The 20,610-nt window shown below is 37.2% G+C and overlaps 1 protein-coding gene across 12 annotated transcripts in view; it reads right to left on the reverse strand.

The window, feature by feature from the left end:
• Positions 1-20,610, reverse strand: part of R3HDM1 (R3H domain containing 1) — a 181,318-nt gene that overhangs the window by 128,713 nt on the left and 31,995 nt on the right. The window lies entirely within an intron of this gene.

Here is a 20,610-nt window from a genome sequence, read left to right on the forward strand (position 1 = left end):
ATTCTGGTTTTGAAGAATTATGAAATGTCAAGATAAATGTCAAAGTTTTTAGATAGTACGGTTAGAAACCAGATAGTTCTCAAAAATTAGTTTGGTTTTAGCACTTGCACTCTTTTGCAATGTGATATCTGATTATGCTAATCAGAGCAAGGACAAATCTAGGTTTTGCTGTTATAAGCACTTTAAAAACTATTCTACCCCTTCTCCCAAAAAGGAGTAAAAAAATTAACATAGATTTTGAAAATTAAGGTTCTTAGTTTTTTAATTTCCAAGAGTCTCATCCACACTGTATTTGTTCCACAATGAAAATTTTAAGATGAAAAAACCACACAGCATGTCTGTTTTGAGATGAACCTGAAAGAGAAGTCATTTTCCCGACTGACAAATTGTTCTTCTATACAGAAATACCAGTGAGCACTCAGGTAAACCATTCTATCAACAAGGTATGAAGAGTATCACAAATCTGGGGGGTAGGGGAGAAGAAACATGTACTACAGCTGAGAAGTAAACGAATCCTAATTCTATCAGTCTAAACAAACATATCTTTGCAAAAATAAACAAAAACCACTTAAAAACATGCTCTCACTTTGGACACAGTAAGGATGTTTACCACACATCTCCCTAGCAGAAATTAGGGTACTAAGCGAGCACGAATAACTCTTCATACATTTGATTACCTTTTGTACACATTATTAAGTGAATTAAGAGGCACATACCTTCATCGTATTGGTATTTGCTTCATCATACAGAGTGAATGAAGATGTACCTTCCATAGTATCTGTAAACTGATGCTCTGCATTGCTCCTCTACAGAGCTCACCACACACACAGCCGGCTGATTAGTCAGGCATTGGGAGAGTGCTGCGGGAGTAGACTAAAGCACTTGCCGAGGACTCAGAGACAATAGAAAGTCAACAGCTGTATGTTATGATGTCAGTAACACTCTAGCCAGTCACCAACCAGAATATCTGAAATGCATCGGAAGCTATATTGAGCTCTTCATTAGCAATTCAGAAGCAATGATGCAAAAGCCCATGAAACTGTGCAATGTGCTAAGACTACCAGGATTTTTGAGATTTCTCGCTATTAAATTTTTGTTGCATGCTGATGACAAAAGTTGAGATAATTATGTTTTCCCCTAATTCCCTAAAGAACAAAATGTATGGAATCTAGGCATGGTTAATATATCAGATTTTTAATAACTCCGTCTGACACTTTTAATGCCACTAACAAAAAGCCTTAAAAAAACAAAACTCAAAGACAATCTGCCTACAAAGGCTGACATCCCATGATAGTTTTCCATCTTCAAACTGACTTAACTGTCACAAAGAAAGAAAATGCATTAACAGCACAATTCCTTATTTCTTAATTTGTTTCTGCTAAAATTAAAATGAACTGGCTTAATCTGGCAAGAGCATTACTTCTTCATACCAACAGATGGAGATAGCAATAGAACTGTGATCAGAAGACAATTCTGCCTTGTGTCAGATGCTTGTTGTCTATATTAGCTCAAGTGGCAGACTTAAAAGAAAAGGAATTAACTGAAACTCAGCGTTCAATAACTATGAGAAGAAAAACAAAATAAAATGGGAAAAAAAACTAACTGTGTCTATTGGGTAAAATACTGAATAGACAGTATTTTACCCAATAAAATAATGGATAAAGCACATGCTTCTGTCTCGCATTTTGTAAAACAAAGATCATGCTTTCCATAAACATACAGGAATGCTCCAAGGATCCTAAATCAGACAAGACATACATTACCTATACTATCTGAAGAAAAAATGTATACCATTAACCAGAAATAATACTTTTCTCTGCCACTAAAAGGTTAAGTCTTACAGAGTTTATATAACTCTTAACGTATCAGCAGTGCTCTGTGTATCAGCTTAGCAAATGGCAAAAGAAAAGACACTAACTTTATAACTAGAAAATGTTATTGCTTTTTCAAAAATAGGCTATATTTTAGACCTATATACATAGATTTAAGTTTATAATATATATAAACCCACAAAACCTTCCCTGACTATTCAAACAACAAAGGTGGTAAGACAGTGATTCTTGTCTGAGAGATTTCACATTAAATTAAAGTTTCCCAAAATACCTATTTCCCCAGTGTACGATCTTTTACCATCTCCTGTACTTTTTGGCACTCATCTACTTGTAAGAGGTTAAAAATCAAGTACCAGCCCAAGTACCCAAAAAACAAATAACCAAGTCCCCGACTATTCCATAAATGGTTACTGCTTCCATCAAAGGACACAAATGATATTTTCTCAGATAAAATTTTTGTTACTTATGAGAAATATAAATTCAAGGCAGCTTTCCTTAAAAACCATAACAAAAGCTCTTGTTACGAAACAGAAAAACAAACTGAAATGAATAATGAAGGAACCCACTTTCATTGTAGCAAAATTAAAATGAGTATTTCTACTAGTCAAAAATGTCAGGATAAATCCACTTGTATACATGGATGATAATATTTCAAATGATTCTATTTATCTTTGAGCTTTGGAAATTGTTAGGCCTTATCAATTCAATTAACTTGAATTAGTGAAAAATCATAATTAAGAATACTTTAAAATGTAGTTTCATCACTGTCAGGTAGAGGCCTCCCTCTAATTCTGAAAGGAAAGGACTTAGCTGTCAATAATGAATTCCATCTATAGTGAACCATGAATTTAGGAACAACCTACAACTTGCCCATAAGACACAAAATCTTCAACATTCTCTTTGGATACTACATCATTAATTACGTAAATTAGCTGTCTGTACCCTGTAAATGTTCAACATAAACAGTAGTGACACAGATTTAGAAAGGTTTCTTACAATATCTTGGGACTGCGCTTACAACTTGCTACCAAGGTCAGGTAATAGAGGAAACTCTCAAAGAATAAATCCTCATTAAGAACAATATGAATTAGTAAGATTTAATTTTTTGCTTGCACCTCAAATTTCATTCTGTACTTCTTAGAATGCTCAACAACTTCCTCTGCAAAAACATAAGCACACTGACTCTATTAACACAGTATTTAAGTGTAGTTACAAGGTAAAAACATAATTCCCAACTGAATTATAGGAACTGGGGCAACTATGGGACTAATAACAGAAATTTAATTTTCTAAATCTAATTACTGACACTGCTGATAAACTTTCTTAATTTTTTGGTGCCTGAGCTCTTAGGAGGTGACTTTTTAAGTGATCAACCTTTAAAGGTGAAAACAACATTTGAACTTAATTTTCTCACATATTTCCTAAGACATTCTAAATAAAAACAGTAAATGACTACCATAACCAAGGGCCATCTTACAGGAGCTAATTTTTTTAGAAATTTAACATTTTCTTAGAAGTAGAAAATCAGTATTTTGCAACCACTAATGTAATAATTGATTCCAGCAAGGCTCATGAATAAATGACAAAAACCTACCAGATGAAAGATTGTTATTGAAGAAGATAATCTTTGGTTACCATTAACTTTTAATTTCAAAGAGAAAAAGTTGTGTTTACAACCAGCAGACTCTACCTTAACGAAGTGAGCAAGTTTGAGCAAGTTTAACATCACCAGTAATAAGACAGGCTAACATTACATGCCTCCTGATGTAATGTAATAGGGGACAAAAAAAATCACCTATACAGTACTCCTCTGAAAATATTTAAACTGAATCTATCATGAGGAAACAATCAAACAAATTTAGACTGTGGACCACTCTACAAGACAGCTAGCTTGAACCCTTCAGATATCAATATTATAAAGAAAAAAAAATAGGCAAAATTATAACAGACTAGAGAGACATGATAACAAAGTACTACATTTGAGTGGATTCAATATCATAAATATCATAAAATGTGGCATATATAGTATGCCAGGTAGTAGTTTGCAAATATTAGTTATTCCTCATGACAATAATCTTAAAAGAAACATTGCCTCCCTACCCCAAGTTTTAAAGTTGAAAAGACAGAGGCATAAATGGATTAAGTGATTTTTCCTGTGTACTGTTAGACCCAAGATGTGAGGCTGGATTTAAATTCTACAGCCTTTACTCTTAGTTGGTACCTATTTCCTCTCTATGCAGAAATTAAGACTAAATAAATATTGGCTCAATTATGAAAGACCTTTAAAATCAAACATCAGAGTTTAAAACAATACTTCCAATTCACTGAGTTAATTCAACATCAAAGCTTAGAATCAACATAGTTCCTGCAAACCTAAGTTGAGGATAATGAGGCAGAGAAATTAAGAATGTAAATTGGGGGCTTCCCTGGTGGCGCAGTGGTTGAGAGTCCGCCTGCCGATGCAGGGGACACGGGTTCGAGCCCCGGTCTGGGAAGATCCCACGTGCCGCAGAACGGCTGGACCCGTGAGCCATGGCCGCTGATCCTGCGCGTCCGGAGCCTGTGCTCCGCAACGGGAGAGGCCACGACAGTGAGAGGCCCGCGTACCGCAAAAAAAAAAAAAAAAAAAAAAAAAAAAAGTAAATTGGGAGGTTCTTATAACAATCTAGATATAAGATGACTATGGTTGGGGTAAAATGAAGACAGCGGAGAGACACTTCAAAGCAAAACCTGGTTAGTCATGAATGACTCATGAAAGAGAAGGTTAAGTCAAGGGTAATCCAAACACTTTAAAAACTGGATAACTGAAAGAACATTATGAAAGAACTAATAAGAAGTAGGGCATTTAGCATGGGAAACTGGTATAGGGGCAGAAAAACCACTAGTTTCTCATCTACTCTTGGCCACCACCCACCAAAAGCAAGTAAACAAACAAGCAAGTAAGCAAATAAACAAGCCCAATTATCCTCTTCAACTCAACATGTGAAGAGAAGATTCTACAGTGGTTAAGGAAGAACTGAGACATTCCCCAATTAGTCAGAAGAACCGAATCAACATTTCATAACCAGTGGGATATCCAAAGTGCCAGCCTCACAGACCTCTGCAGACAATTACAGAAATAAGGTATCAAGACAGTTAAGGGTATAGTGAAATATTCCATGTGCAGGAAACAGAATTGGAGTCATGATTATAAGGCAGGATTTGTGAGATTCTCCCTGCTATAGATCTAAGGGCAAACAGGACAAACTGCCCTCAAGGATCTTACAAACCTACTTTCTGAGTATCTGGATTCCACCCCCTACTGCCAATATCCTAATGTAGGCAACCATTATTTCCTACTTGGATTTCCCCAAGAGGCTTCTTACTGGTCTCTAACCTTTAAAATGCTATTGCCCCCTTCTCATTTATTCTTTATACCACAGACGGTCTAGAGAAAGATACAAACATTATGACAACAGTGTGGGTAAATGCTAGGACAGGATGCTACGGAAGCACCTAAGGGGGCACTGAAGGCTTGTTCTGGAGGGTCAGGGAATGTTTGTGGAGGAGGTAACATTTAAGCTATCATTTGAAGGAATTTGCCAGGCAAAGAAGTATTAAGAGAAAAAGAAGGATGTGGGGGAGACAGAACATTATGAGTAAGGGCCAAAAAGCATAGGATTGAGTGAATTCGGTGAACTGAAAGTAGCTCAGCAAGGCAAGAGCTTTAAGTGCAAGGAAGAGTGAAGCAAGAGTTTTTAAAATGAGGCTGAAAGATGGTAAGTAGGAGCAGAAGAGGCAATGCCTTGAGAGAGAAGTTTAACAGGTGGAACTTTTCCTGAGGCTGAATAGGGAGACAATGTAGACTATCAGGTTAGTGGCATGAACAAATTCTTCCCTTAGAGTGACAGCTAATGCCAAATAAACGAATGAGCCCTCTAAGAACAGTATATAGAGAGAATAAGCAAGGAGTAGATGGTTGACTCCTGAGGAATAAAAATAAACCCTATTTAGGCCAAGTTTCAATAATATTGCAACAAAAATATCCATAACAGACACAGGTATCTTGTGAATCTATTCAGCCTAGTTCAAATAGTGAGAGTCCTGATAGCAGAGGTGTTATCAAAATCTGTTTGCTGAGTTTGGGTATCAAGAGTTCAGGCAGCAAAGAGATACTTGGACCTCAAGTTCTTACTTACTTTTTAAACTTGGAAATAATTTTAGACTTCCAAAGTTGTAAAAATAGTAGAGAGCATCTGTATATACTTTCATTCAATTTCCCCTAATGACAACATGTCACACAATTAGAGTATAATTACTGAAATCAGAAAATTAACACTGATAGAACACTATTAATTAGTAACTAATCTACAGATCTACAGATCTGTAACTAATCTACAGTAACTAATCTACAGATCAAATTCCTTAAGCCAAGGAATTCTCCAGTTTCCCACTAAGGTCTTCTTTCCTGATCTAGGATCCAATCCGGGATCTCATATTACACTGTCATGTCTGCTTACTCTCCTCCAATCTGTGACAGTTCCTCGGTCTTTTGTGACCTGTATGCTTTTGAAGAGCACTGGTCAGTTATTTTGCAGAATGACTGTCAATTTAGGTTTACCTTATGTTTTCTCATGATCAGACTAGATTGACCTCATTATGCATTTTTGGCAAGAACACCACAGAAGTGAAACTGTGCCCTTCTCAGTGCATCATAATCACAGTATACATGATGTTGATATATCTTACAAATGGTGATTTTTACTTTGATTACATGGTTAATGTGGTATCTGCCATGGTTTTCCTACAGTTACTGTTTTCCCCCTTGCAATTAATAAGTATCTTGTGGGGAGGTATTTTGTGACTTTGAAAATATCTTGTTTCTCATCATAATTTCTATCACTAATTAGCATCCATTGATAGTTCTTGCACACAATAATTATTACAGTGCTGTCTGCCTACTGGTGATTTTAATTTCCCTGGAATTCGATTGTAAGAAAGTGCTGTCCCTTCTCCCTATTTATTTACTTCTATGTATGAATGTCTGGATATGTATTTTATTCTGTGGGTTAAAATCCAATATTCCCATTTTTAAAATGACTTTCTGGTACATGATGTTCCAGGCTCATCTTGTATTTTCCATACTCCAGCCTCAGACTCAACCACTTCTCCAAGGATCCATGGTTCCTTTTTCTGGAGAACACTATTTAGAGAAAACCTGGGCACTAATGTGTTCACTGTGACTAGGGTCTCACTGCTCTTTGTCACTCTCAGGATAGAACTAAGACATGTACACTAACACACACATTCACATGTCTATGTTTATTTCTGAATTCTGCATCTGCATACATGTTAAAAATCATGGGTTCATATGGATACCTCCAACTCCAAAGAAAACAGTATTCATTATTGCTTATTTCCTTAACTATAACTTCCTTATCCAACAGAGAAAAAATGTACTTTCATTATCTACCATATATTCACTTATTTGTTCAAACTCAGTATGCACAAAGACAGTTTCAGAATTCCTAAACAATACCTTTGTGAGAAACACATTTACCACATAGAGTACAATATTTGTTCTTTTAATATTCAGCCCTAGAGTACATAATCAAAATCCTGTTTTCCAAAGTTACTTAGTTCCTTTCTTCCCCACTCAAGTCAGTGTGATTTTGTCATTCATTTCTAATACAGCTAGGTTCATTTGTTAGTGTTTGTATTCCGTTTTAGAATCACCACCCACCAAACATGTATCCAGGTTGACTTTTACTTATTTTTGGAGGGTATGTGAAAAACTATGAGTTTTTTTTTTTTTTTCTCTTTTTTTTGCGGTACGCAGGCCTCTCACTGTTGTGGCCTCTCCCGTCGAGGCGCACAGGCTCCGGACACGCAGGCTCAGTGGCCATGGCTCACAGGCCCAGCCGCTCCGTGGCATGTGGGATCTTCCCAGACCGGGGCACGAACCCATGTCCCCTGCATTGGCAGGCGGACTCTCAACCACTGCGCCACCAGGGAAGCCCAAAAAAACTATGAGTTTTAAGAGTCAGAGTTATACAAAAAAGTGTTGCTCCTCTTTGCTCCCCAGTGTCTTGTCCCCATTATTGCTAATCTTTCTACCCCATTTCGAACCCCTTCCCTGTAGGAAACCAATTTTATTAGTTTCTGGTTTATCATTCCTGGATTTCTTTTGCAGGAATAAGCAGATATCTGTATATACATCTCCCTTCTTACATGAAGAATGGCATATTACAGATACTCTCGTACTTTACTCTTCACTTAACTACACCTTAACAGTTCAGAGACTTTCCTCATTCCTTCTTACAACTGCATAGTTCTTCAATGTGTGGCTGTAGCGTAATTTATGCCGTCATTCTCCTGTATGAGCAGTCAGGATATTTTCAGTATTTTGCAATTACAAACACTCCTAAAATGAATAAATTTGTGCACATGCAAGGGTGTCTTTAAAGAAGATTCCCAGAAGTGGGACTGCTGGGTCAAAAGTGCTTTGTAGATTTATTAACTATTGCCAAACGCCGAGCTGTTGCCGGTTTGTATTTCTACCACCAGTGTATGAGAAGGGTGCCTACTTCCCAACACTTTTTTTTTTGAATTTTATTTTTTTATGCAGCAGGTTCTTTTTTTTTTTTTTTGTGGTACGCGGGCCTCTCACTGTTGTGGCCTCTCCCGTTGTGGAGCACAGGCTCCGGACGCGCCGGCTCAGCGTCCATGGCTCACGGGCCCAGCCGCTCCGCGGCATGTGGGATCTTCCCGGACCGGGGCACGAACCCGTGTCCCCTGCATTGGCAGGCGGACTCTCAACCACTGCGCCACCAGGGAAACCCAGCAGATTCTTATTAGTCATCAATTTTATACACATCAGTGTATACATGTCAATCCCAATCTCCCAATTCATCACCCCCCCTCAACTTTCCCCACTTGGTGCCCATACATTTGTTCTCTACATCTGTGTCTCTATTTCTGCCTTGCAAATCGGTTCATCTGCACCATTTTTCTAGATTTCACATATATGCGTTAATATACGATATTTTTCTCTTTCTGACTTACTTCACCCTCTATGACAGTCTCTAGGTCCATCCATGTCTCTACAAATGACCCAATTTCATTCCCTTTTATGGCTGAGTAATATTCCATCGTATATATTTACCACATCTTCTTTATCCATTCGTCTGTCGATGGGCATTTAAGTTGCTTCCATGACCTGGCTACTGTAAACAGTGCTGCGATGAACACTGGGGTGCATGTGTCTTTCTGAGTTATGGTTTTCTCTGGGTATATGTCCAGTACTGGGATTGCTGGGCCATATGGCAGTTCTATTTTTAGTTTTTTAAGGAACCTCCATACTGTTCTCCATAGTGGCTGTATCAATTTACATTCCCACCAACAGTACAAGAGGGTTCCCTTTTCTCCACACCCCCTCCAGCATTTGTTGTAGATTTTCTAATGATGCCCATTCTAAACGGTATGAGGTGATACCTCATTGCAGTTTTGATTTGCATTTCTCTAAAATGCAAATCAACATTAGTGATGTTGAGCAGCTTTTCACGTGCCTCTTGGCCATCTGTATGTCTTCTTTGGAGAAATGTCTATTTAGGTCTTCTGCCCACTTTTGGACTGGGTTGTTTGTTTTTTTATTATTGGCTGCATGAGCTGTTTATATACTTTGGAGATTAATCCTTTGTCCATTGATTCATTTACAAATATTTTCTCCCATTCTGAGGGTTGTCTTTTCATCTTGTTTATAGTTTCCTTTGCTTTGCAAAAGCTTTTAAGTTTCATTAGGTCCCATTTGTTTATTTTTGTTGTTATTTTCATTACTCTAGGAGGTGGATCAAAAAAGATCTTGCTGTGATTTATGTCAAAGAGTGTTCTTCCTATGTTTTCCTCTAAGAGTTTTATAGTGTCTGGTCTTACATTTAGGTCTTTAATCCATTTTGAGTTTATTTTTGTGTATAGTGTTAGGGAGGGTTCTAGTTTCATTCTTTTACATGTAGCTGCCCAGTTTTCCCAGCACCACATATTGAAGAAACTGTTTTTTCTCCATTGTATATCCTTGCCTCCTTTGTCATAGGTTAGTTAACCATAGGTGTGTGGGTTTATCTCTGGGCTTTCTATCCTGTTCCATTGATTTATATTTCTGTTTTTGTGCCAGGACCATATTTTCTTGAATACTGTAGCTTTGTAGTATAGTCTGAAGTCAGGGAGTCTGATTCCTCCAGCTACATTTTTTTTCCGCTCAAGATTGCTTTGGCTCTTCCCAATACTCTTGCAACAGAATGTGCTATCATTCTTTTTAATTTTTCTCAGTTGGATAGATAAGAAATGTTATCTCAATGCTGTTTTAATTTGTAGTTCTCAAATTTTGAGTGAGATTAAAGTTTTTTGTGTGTTTAAGGGTTGCATCAATATTTACATTGTTCATGAGTTCCTATCAGGTCTTTGGTCCTTTGTCTCAATTTTTTTTTTACCCCTTAATTATTAAGAATTCTTATATAGTAGGAATATTAGCCTTTTTGTCTATGGTATATGGTGAAAATATTTCTCCTAGTTTTTCAGGTCTTTTGACTTTTTTCATGATGGTTGTGCCATACAAAATTTTCTTATTTTTATGTGGTTAAATTTACCAATCTTTTACTGCTTCTGGATTTTGAGTCACAGTGAGAAAGTCTTTCCCTAAACCAACATTAAAGAAGAAAAGCCATGTTTTCTTTTAGTACTTGTATGGTTGGTCTGTCTCTTTTTTTTGGCTCCCCTTTGGGGCTTGCAGGATCTTAGTTCTCTGACCAGAGATTGAACCAGGGCCCTCAGCAGTGAAAGCGCGGAGTCCGAACCACTGGAAACCCCAGGGAATTCCCGTCTCTCTCTTTAACATTTAGATTCTTAATCTATTTGGAGCTGCTGCTGCTGCTTCTTTTTTATGTGTGGTAACAGCTTCATTGATATATAATTCAAACACCACACAATTCACCCATTTAAAGTATCTAATTCACTGTTTTTAGTATATTTATAGGGATGTATAACCATGACAACCAACTTTAGAACATTTTCATCACCTCAAAAAGGAATACTGTACCTTTTAGTAGTCTTTCCCCTTTCCCCAGACTCCCTCAGCCCCTGGCAACCACTAATCTACTTTATGCTGCTGTAATTTGCTTGCTATGGACATTTCACATAAAGAAAGTAATACAATACGGGGCCTTTTGTGACTGCCATCTTTCACTTAGCATAATGTTTTCAAGTTTCATCCATTTGTAGTACCGGTACTTTTAATTGCCATATAATATTCCATTGTATGGATATACCACTTTTTGTTTATTCATTTATCAGTTGAACATTTGAGTTGTTTCCATTTTTGGCTACTATACGTAATGCTATGAACATCTGTGGACACATTTTTTTGTTGAGTTTATTCTTCTGCAAGATGTAGATCTAATTTTATCTGTTTGCAAATGGCTACCCAGATACGCTGGCACCACTTATTAAAAAGTTCATCTCTACCTCAGTGATTTGAAATGTCACTTTTATTGTTTCCATGTGTACCTCGGTTTGTTTCTGGGCTTTCTATTCCACTGCTCTATTTGTTTATTCATGTGACAGTAGCACACTGTTTTTAACTGTAGAAGTTTTATAGTGCATGTTTTAATGTCTGGTAGGGGTAGTCCCTTCTGGCAATTTTTCTTTTTATAGTCTCTTTCCGGCTACTTTTGGATGGTTTTTTCCAAATATAATTTAGTATCAGTATTGTCTAACTTCATTTTTTTTTTTTTAAAAAGTACTTTCACTGCAACTGAGTTAAATTTAGAAAAAAGGAGAACGGACATCTTTATAATTTTGAGTCATCCTATTTTTGTGGCTTTCAAAAATGTTAAAAATTTCTTCATATAGGTTTTGCACATTTCTTTTTAAGTTTATTCCTAAGTATTTAATCTTTGTCGCTATTGTAAGTGGAGTTTTCACTACCATTATGACTGTTAAATGCTAACTGTTTTATATCAGGCTATTATTGTATATGAGGCTATTGATTTTTCTAAGTTAATTTTATATCCTGCTACCTTACTGAAATCTTTTTACTGTTTGAATTAGTTTTACCAGTGATCCTCTACGGGTTTTCTAGCTATACTAGCACATAACCTGCAAAGAGACAGTTTTACTTCTTTACCCATTATCATACCTCTAATTGAATTGGTTAATACCTACATAACAATGCTGAATATTAGTGGAGACAGTGGGCATTTACCTTATTTTTGTATACTGTGGAAATACCTCCACTATTTCCCAATATATAAGATTTCTGGCTTTAGGATTAAGATATAGATTTTTTTATTATTTTAAAAAAGTATCCTACAATTCCCATTTTCTTGAGTGTGTTTGTGTGTGTTTTATTTTTATCATGAATGAATTTTTTGAAGACTTTCTCAGCCAGTATCTATAGACATAAATGATTTTTTCTTCCCAAATCTATTAATATGAAGTATAATTATTAATGACTAACGCTATTATTTTACTTAATATTTTGTATCGGTATTCATAAGGGATATTGATTTGTGGGGGTTTTTTTTTGGTACCGTCAGGTTTGAGTATCAATATTATATTTGCTTCATAAAAGGAACTAGGAAGGTTTCTATCACTTTCAACACCCTGGGACAATTTACAAAGCAGTGGAACTATCTGGTCTTTGAAGGTTTGGTAAAATTCCTCTGTGAAACCATCCGGACCTGATGCTTTTTAGTGGGGTAATTTCTTAATAACATTCTTTATTTCTTCTATGGAAATTGGTTCATTCAAGTTTTCAAACTCAATCTTGGTAATCTGTATTTCCCTAAGAAATTATTCATCTAGGTTTTCAAATTTATTGCTGTGAGGTCTACGAAGTAATATCTTGTGATTTTTTATTATTTATTTATTTGGCTGCACTGCACGGCTTGCGGGATCTTAGTTCCCTGACCCACGCCCTGGCAGTGAAAGTGCCGAGCCCTAACCACTGGACCGCCAGGAAATTCCCTATCTTGTGACTTTTAAAATAAAAAAATTGTTTTCAATAACTATTTTCAACCTTGTTATCTTACTTTTTGCATATTTATGCTTTACTCCTTTACATGATCAAAGTAGTGATTTGTCTATTTTGATAATTAAAAAAAAAAAACATAGTAGGGCTTCCCTGGTGGCGCAGTGGTTGAGAATCCGCCTGCCAATGCAGGGGACACAGGTTCGAGCCCTGGTCTGGGAAGATCCCACATGCTGTGGAGCAACTGGGCCCGTGAGCCACAACTACTGAGCCTGCGCGACTAGAGCCCGTGCTCCGCAATAGGAGAGGCCACGACAGTGAGAGGCCTGTGCACCGCAATGAAGAATGGCCCCCACTCGCTGCAACTAGAGAAAGCCCTTGCGCAGAAACCAAGACCCAACGCAGCCAAATAAATAAACAAAATAAATATAAAAAATCATAGTATATATTAATTAGGTCTACTGTTTTTCTATTCTCTCATTAATTTCTACATTTTTTTAAAAAAATATTTATTTATTTACTTTTGGCTGCATTGGGTTTTGCTGCTGTGCACAGGCTTCCTCTAGTTGTGGCGAGTGGGGGCTACTCTTCATTGTGGTGTGCCGGCTTCTCATTGCACTGGCTTCCTTGTTGCGGAGCACAGGCTCTAGGTACGCGGGCTCCAGCAGTTGTGGCATGTGGGCTCAGCAGTGTGACTCGTGGGCTCTAGAGCACAGACTCAGTAGTTGTGGCGCACGGGCTTCGTTGCTCTGCGGCATATGCGATCCTCCCGGACCAGGGCTCGAACCCGTGTCCCCTGCATTGGCAGGCGGATTCTTAACCACTGTGCCACCAGGGAAGTTGTGTTGAGCCGGAAATTTACCTCACTTACTTTCATTTTTAAAGATAAATTTGTTCATTACTATGACTTTTCTTTTGCACACTATTTTACTGGGATGTTTTACAGATTCCTATTTTAATGGTGCCCTCTTTTGTCAATATTGCAAAGTCCAGATATTTTAGCCAATTGTTTTATTCCAAGGGGAGAAGTTGGTTATGAATCCTACAATTTTGTGGTTCTCTGTCTTGCTGGATTATGAATTTCCTCCCTTTGCTTTATTCTCCCTTCACTACCCACCTGCTGAAGGGTGCTTCTCCCTTCTTTGTGTGCCTTTTTGTCTCTCCTAGAAGCTATGCATTTTGAAGGCTGCCCTTTTAAACTGCATGCATTTTTAAGTCCCTTCCCTATAGTTCCTATTCCAATCTAGATCCCTTTTTTTTCCTTTTAGAATTTTCAGGGTAAACTTAGTCTTTCTGGCTGAGTGTTTAGATCAAGCTTAGCTTCCCTCTGTGTTTTGCCCCCTTCTTTTTTTCAATTGAAGTATAGCTGATTTACAATATTATATTAGTTTTAGGTGTACAACATATTGATTCAATATTTTAATAGATTATACTCCATTTAAAGTTATTACAAAATAATAGTTATATTTCCCTATGCTGTACAATGTATCCTTGTTGCTTATTTATTTTATACATAGCAGTCTGTATCTTAATGCCCTGCCCCGTAATACCCCTCCCCCTTCCTTCTCCCCACTGGTTACCACTAGTATGTTCTCTACATCTGTGAGTCTGTTTCTGTTTTGTTATATACATTCGGTTTGTTTTTAGCTTTTAGATTCCACATATAACTGATAACAGACTATTTTTCTTTGTCTGACTTATTTCACTAAGCATAATACTCTCTAGGTCCATCTATGTTGTTGCAAACAGAAGAATTTCAGTCTTTTTTATGGTTGAGCTTTTTTTTTTTTTTTTTTTTTTTGCCTTTGCTTTGCCACGAAGTTTTGTGGCAGGCAGGAATGGAGTAAGAGTGTGAGAAATCACATGCTGAATTTGGTAAAATCTTTTTTTTACTTAAAGCTATTTTGAAGTCTGAAATTCTCTCAAATTATGCTGTCTTTAAATTTTTCTTTTTCTATATTTTAAAGGAAAATTGGGAAGCAGTATCTAGATGACCATCATTGCCTTCAGTTATTTGGAAGTCCTTGACATTTATATTTGGTAACAGCTTTAGTGAGATATAATTCATATATCACATAATTTGGCCATTTAAAGTGTACAATTCAATAATTTTTAGTATATTCAGAGAGTTAACTATTATCACAATTTTTAAACATAAAAATCATCTCATAAAGAAAACCTGTACTGTTTAGCCATTATCTCCTAATCTCTCCACCATTCCCCACCCGGCCCTAGATAATCACTAATATACTCCTGTTTTATAGATTTCCCTATTCTGCAAAGTTCATATAAATTGTTTTCTCTATCAGTTGATGGAGGACATTTGAGTTGTTTCTATCTTTTGGCTATCATGCGTATGCTATGAACATTCATTACGAGTTTTTGTGTGGACGTATGTTTTCGTTTTTATTGGCTATATATCTAGGAGTTGAATTGTTGGGTCAAATGGCAACGCTGTATTTTCCCAAGTGGTTGTACAATTTAAATGCCCACCAGCAGTGTAGGAGGGGTCCAATTTCTCTATATCCTTGCCAATGTTTATTATCTTTTCAATTATAACCATTCTAGTGGGTATGAAATGGTATCTCGCTGTGGTTTTTGATTTGCATTTCCATTGATGGCTAATGATGTTGAGTATCTTTCCATGTACTTATTGGTCATATGCATATCTTCTTTGGAGAAATGTCTATTCAGATCATTTGCCCATTTTAAAATTAGGTTATGTGTCTTTATTACTGAGTTGTAAGAGTTCTTTATGTATTTTCCACATATAAATCCCTTACCAGATAAATACTGCAAATATTTTCTCCATTTCTATGTCTTCCTATGTCTTTTCACTTTCTTAATGGTGTCCTTAGAAATACAAAACCTTTTAATTTGATGAAGTCTAATTGATCTCTCTGACATATTTGAAAACAATTTCCAAAAAAACATTGTATACTACTCACTAACTAAAAAGTACATACTAACTCTAGGAATTCTGGTAGCATGAACATGTTTAAAAATTTTTTTTTTGGCTGCGTAGGGTCTTCGTTGCTGCACGCAGGCTTTCTCTAGTTGTGGTGAGCAGGGGCCACTCTTCGTTGTGGTGAGTGGGCTTCTCATTGCGGTGGCTTCTCTTGTTGCCGGGCATAGGTGCTAGGCACACAGTCTTCAGTAGTTGTGGCTTGCAGGCTCTAGAGCGCAGGCTCAGTAGTTGTGGCGCACGGGCTTAGTTGCTCCATGGCATGTGGGATCTTCCTGGACCAGGGCTCGAACCCGTGTCCCCGGCACTGGCAGAAGAATTCTTAACCACTGCGCCACCAGGGAAGCCCAACAGCTGCATCTTGATGTACTCTGGGATACTCCACTCTGCCAGTGTGTATCAGATGTGGCAGCACTTAAGGCAAACAGGGAACCCCTGGCCCTCTCCTCTGCAGTGGTAAATGGTAAAAAGACTACACTTTGGGAGTGAAAAGTAAAGCTTATGTGTATATGCTTGCACACACACACACACACACACACACACACACACACACTACAATTACCCATCTTTGGGAATAAATCTGTAAAGATGACTCCAGAGTTGAACAGTATCCAAAGAACATGGATATATAAACTCAAGCAGTGATTACTAATTAATTATATTGAGCCCTAACTGGACCAAGTCTGAAAGAGAAGCACAGATTAGGCTACAGCATGGACTACCAGCCTAAGGGATACAGATTGCTAGCGTACTGCTGATTTATAGCAAGGGATTCATATATCCATCTACATACAAAGCACTACTACTGACCTTTTTTGAACTTAAAAAGAAATTCTTTCACACTTGAAAAAGCTGAGAACCTGACTTTGGAGACAAGTAGAAGAGCCCATAGTGCCAATCTCAACAATGGAGAAAGCATTTCAGCCAGTCCTACACTTGACTGCTTCCTTTCCTATGACACGTATATTCCTAGCAGACCAGCTAACCAATCAACTCACTTTAATCTGAACCCCTGCTTGTCAAACAGCCTTCTAATTACAATCTGGCTAGTCCATTGCAGATTAATCTGAAGAGAATGCAGTGGTAATGCTGACAGGAGCAGAACTCAACTCTCACAGTAAATTAATAACTGACATTCACATTTATTCAGTCTCTATAAATTTCATTAACATATAAGACCTGAGTGTTTGTTTTACTTTATGTGATTCTACAAAAACAAAACTTTTGAGTTTTCAAAGCTGAGGCCCCAATTACTAGAGCTGTGTAAATCCATCAACATAAATGTGCTGTGAGGTCTTGTGGCAGTACCACTCTTACTCCTAACTCATCCCCTTTCTAATAGTGGGAACATGTAAAATAACAAAGAGTTTTACACATATCCTAGATCAGTATTCCAAAGAAACCGTCAGGTTTACAAAGAAAGAAAATCTTGTGTTCTATGTACTTAAACAACAAATGTCTAGCTCAGGGAGAGTAGAAGTTGTTTAGGAGACCATTTCAGATAAAATAAGATGCAATGGTGGTATCTGAATCTCAAATTAGTTAAGAAAGTTTTCTGCTCATTATACCATTATCTACAATAGTCAAGATATGGAACCAACCTAAGGGTACATCGATGGATGAACAGATAAAGAAGCTGTGGCATACATATACAATGGAGTATTACTTAGCCATAAAAAAGAATGCAGTCTTGCCATTTGCAACAATACGGATGGAAATTAAAGGGCATTTAAGCTATGTGAAATAAGTCAGAGAGAGAAAGACAAACACAGTAGTCCCCTCTTATCCATGGGTGATACATTCCAAGACCTCCAATGGATGCCTCAAACAGTAGAAAACCCTATATATACTATGTTTTTTCCTATACTTACATAACTTTGATAAAGTTTAATTTATAAATAGATACAGTAAGAGACTAACAACCATAACTAATAATAGAACAATTAAAACAATATACTGTAATAAAATTTATGTGAATGTAGTTTTTCTCCTTAATTAACTTCAACTCTGCTGGAAAGTGGCACCAGCTTTTTCACAGCAGGCAGCCTCTCCAGTAACTTTTACATTTTTCAGTCCACTTAATAACGATTAAATGTACAACATAATGATTAAGTAAAGACTTAATCATTATGTTGTACACCTCAAACTAATATAATATTGTATGTCAATTATACCTCAATAATAAAAGGAAAGTTTTCAATTTTACTATACATATATCTGCATTTAAGTCTCAAACATCTTTTTTTTTTTCCTTTTTGCTGTACACGGGCCTCTCACTGCTGTGGCCTCTCCCGTTGCGAAGCACAGGCTCCAGATGCACAGGCTAAGCGGCCATGGTTCACGGGCCCAGCCGCTCCACGGCATGTGGGATCTTCCCAGACCGGGGCACGAACCCGTGTCCCCTGCATCGGCAGGTGGACTCTCAACCACTGCGCCACCAGGGAAGCCCTCAAACATCTTTTTATTGCACAAGGCAGTAATTTAGCTTATTGTTATTGTTGAGACTGTAAATAATCTTCAGTTAGCTCTGTGCAGTAATAATTATCATTAAAGGATATTTCTTATTTTGCAAATAAAGATGAACATACCTGTGAAAAACAGGCAAAGAAATAAATAGGTATTTCACAGAAAAGAAATTAAAGATTTTTTATTAAAGAAAAGCAATTTAAAAAAAAAAGCATTTTCCACTAGCAATGACAGATGAGAACTCTGCCTCTGCCAAGTGAATGGAGGGGCCAGAAAAACTGACATTCTCATACACTGTTTGTGGGAGTGAAAAATGGTCCAAACTCTTTGTAGGTCAATTCAGCAGTATATATCATCAAAAGTTTCATACTGAACACACCTTTGATCCAGGGAGACCACTTAGAGGATTTTATCCTAAAGAAAGCATTACAATGTACATGATAGCGCTGTATAAAAGAATGAAAAACTGTGAACACTACAGGACTGGCTGGCTAAATGGAAATACACTCAATAAGCTGCAGAAACTCATTTGTTGGCAGCCAAGATGATGACATTTTAGGTGAAAGAAAAAACAAACCAGTTCATGAAACAGTATGTACAATATGATCTGATTTTTTGTTTAAAAAAAAAGGAATGACTTATTTAGTGATAACTGTTTGCCAGGGAATATGGAAAATACATTTTTAGAGGTCTGGAAGAATATATACCAAATGTTAATAGTTTTCTCTGGGTGACAGTAACTTACTGGTGGTTAGTTTTCAGAGTTTTGTTTATATTTTCTTATTTGTCTTCCATGGATGTATATTATGTATTTATTTATAAAATACCAACAAGAATCTATATGCTAGGATCTATACTTAGGGAAATGTGACTCTTTCAGATCTACCTTATAGCTGTCTCTTATTTGTAAGTACAAGACTTTGCACATAGGAAGTAAGCAACTGTACATAACTAACTTACTGCCTAGGTAGAAATACAAAATACACAGGATAACACATAATACAGAGCCAAACTGTAAGCATTAAAAATGATCTTAAGCCTAGTATTGGGTGGCTAGCTTATTTTTAGTGATTGGTCTTCTTTCTCTATACCAGGGTTTTAAAAGTATTCCACTGGGCTTTGGGTACTTTCCCCACTCAGACTCAGTTTATTTCAAAAACAGTAATGATTAACATTTATCAAGCACTGAAAATGTACCTGTTATGATTTTATATCCAATACCTTGCCAAAAACTTAAGATGGTTAACGAAGAGCCAAAGAGTATATACTTTATAAAATCACTCCCACCAAAAGGAAGACAGATGCTAACCATCAAAGTAGCTAATAGGGATACTTGACTGAGGATCAGATTTGAGTCTGAGTGTTACAGCAACAAGGGCAAAAGGGAAACAACATAGTCACGCAGTTCTCATTCTCAGAAAATGAGGAAATGTACCAAATCCTTCAGAACAGAGAGAATTTCTTTCTTTAAATTAAAAGGTAATTCTTATATTTGCTTCTGCAGTGCATAAACAAAAATTAGATTATATGGCCCTTGCACAAGGATGACACACACATTCATGAAATATTCCCATCCTCAGGATTTTAGATTTCCAAATATCATCTCATAGACTACTTGCTGATGTAAGAGATAAACGAAGGAATCTGGGTGCTATCAGCCAAACAAAATGGAACACTTTAATACAAGACATTTCTGCCAATCATTGTCAGAAGTGAATGATCAACAAGATAATCATACAATTTTTTGTCCAAACTGGGCAGAGTGAAAGGGGGTATGTTATTTTGCTGGACAACAGGTGTAAACTGGTACATGTGGTCACCCTAGTTTTCAACCTAACAGCAAATGGTAAAGGTAGCAAGTAAAAGAAAGAATAGTTCATTTATTTCCACCAGAAATTAAGTGAAATGAACAGTGAGCACCAACTGAAGTTGAAACAGGATGTTTACTTTTCCTACAGTTGAGTTTCTCCCAGGCAAACAAGGTTAGGTTATTAAGGATAACTGGCTTTAAAAAGAAACCTGCTAGGGACTTGCCTGGTGGCGCAGTGGTTAAGAATCCACCTGCCAATGCAGGGGACACAGGTTCAAGTCCTGGTCCGGGAGGATCCCACATGCCACAGAGCAAGTAAGCCCATGCAAAACTACTTAGCCTGCGTTCTAGAGCCCACGAGCCACAACTGAGCCTGCGTGTTGCAACTACTGAAGCCCGCGAGCCTAGAACCCATGCTCCGCAACGAGAAGCCACTGCAGTGAGAAGCCTGTGCACCACAACGAAGAGTAGCCCCCACTCGCCACAGCTAGAGAAAGCCTGCGCACAGCAACGAAGACCCAATGCAGCCGAAAAT

This window comes from Aethalodelphis obliquidens, unplaced genomic scaffold (assembly GCF_003676395.1).
Source record: "Aethalodelphis obliquidens isolate GAN/ISIS:26980383/991018 unplaced genomic scaffold, ASM367639v1 scaffold2, whole genome shotgun sequence".
Lineage (NCBI taxonomy): Eukaryota > Metazoa > Chordata > Mammalia > Artiodactyla > Delphinidae > Aethalodelphis > Aethalodelphis obliquidens.